The sequence below is a fragment of the Lithobates pipiens genome, unplaced genomic scaffold (assembly GCF_037356315.1).
Source record: "Lithobates pipiens isolate NorthernLeopardFrog02 unplaced genomic scaffold, aLitPip1_a1.2 Scaffold_35, whole genome shotgun sequence".
Taxonomy (NCBI): domain Eukaryota; kingdom Metazoa; phylum Chordata; class Amphibia; order Anura; family Ranidae; genus Lithobates; species Lithobates pipiens.
The window spans coordinates 14,800,372-14,801,416 of NW_027507811.1; the positions used below are offsets into that span (position 1 = coordinate 14,800,372).

At 51.1% G+C, this 1,045-nt stretch overlaps 1 pseudogene; it reads right to left on the minus strand.

The window, feature by feature from the left end:
* Window positions 1–568: 568 nt before the first annotated feature.
* Window positions 569–678, minus strand: LOC143956418 (U2 spliceosomal RNA; annotated as a pseudogene).
* Window positions 679–1,045: the final 367 nt, after the last annotated feature.

The window sequence follows — 1,045 nt, forward strand, 5'->3', positions numbered from 1 at the left end:
CCAGGAATAAAAAATTCCTCCAGTCCCAGCCAAAAGGCCCGGCCCAGGAGGCAGGTGCTAAAAAAAGCGTGTAATGGTGCAGTGACCGTGGTGCCTCAAATCAAAGTGACCCTCACTCACAGTGATTTTTTTGGCACCCCTGGACTGCCACTCCAGGGCCACATACACCATAGGCTTTCAGGACCAACCCTGACCAACAGCCCAGACCACAGCAGCCCCCACTTCAATCAGGAAGGCATGAAGTTCAGGGAGCTTGGTGAGAGCCCTTTACCATCAGGCACCACCGTCGCTCCTGTCACTTCTTCCTAATTATATTCAGAGACACTAAGCATTCCTCCCCCGCAGCAAGAGAGGACCCGGTGTTCTCTCCCAAAAAACTGTCCGGAGCTAGAGCTACCCCAATCTAGGCCAGAAGGCCAGGTACCCGACCCTCTGGAGTCAGACCGCATGCAGCACCCATCCCCATCAGGAGCACCTTTCCAGACGGCTCAGACTCTGCCCCGCTGACACCAGTATGGATGCCCAGACACCGGCACTGCTGAACCGCCCTTCCAGGTCCAATGACACCAATGGATTTGCATGTGTGCTCCCCATACTCAGGAGTAACACAGCGCCTCCTCTGGAAACTGATAAGAACAGATAATACACTTGATCTTAGCCAAAAGGCAGAGAAGTGACAACATTGCATTACAGACACAGTACAATGAATGAGTGTTGACACCCTAGGACAGGAAGTGTGGTACTTGCATGGTCACCAAGTGAAAATAGATAGGGAAGGGGGATGAAAGAAAACTAACCCCATTTAAGGACTAGTAAGCCATACCAAGGGGTAGGCAGAAGAGCCAGCCAACTTGGGCAGGAGGGAGAAGCAGAAAGTGCAGGACATGCGACATATGCTGGTGATGTAGTTCAAAGCTCATGGAGGGGGAACTTTGACTTTTTTGTCTTGCGTACTGAGGGACCTTGCCTTGGCACTGGCTGAAATATGTTTGTTTTTGGGTTTAGATAGACTGTCAGTGTTTCTGATTTGCATACTTGTATCGGG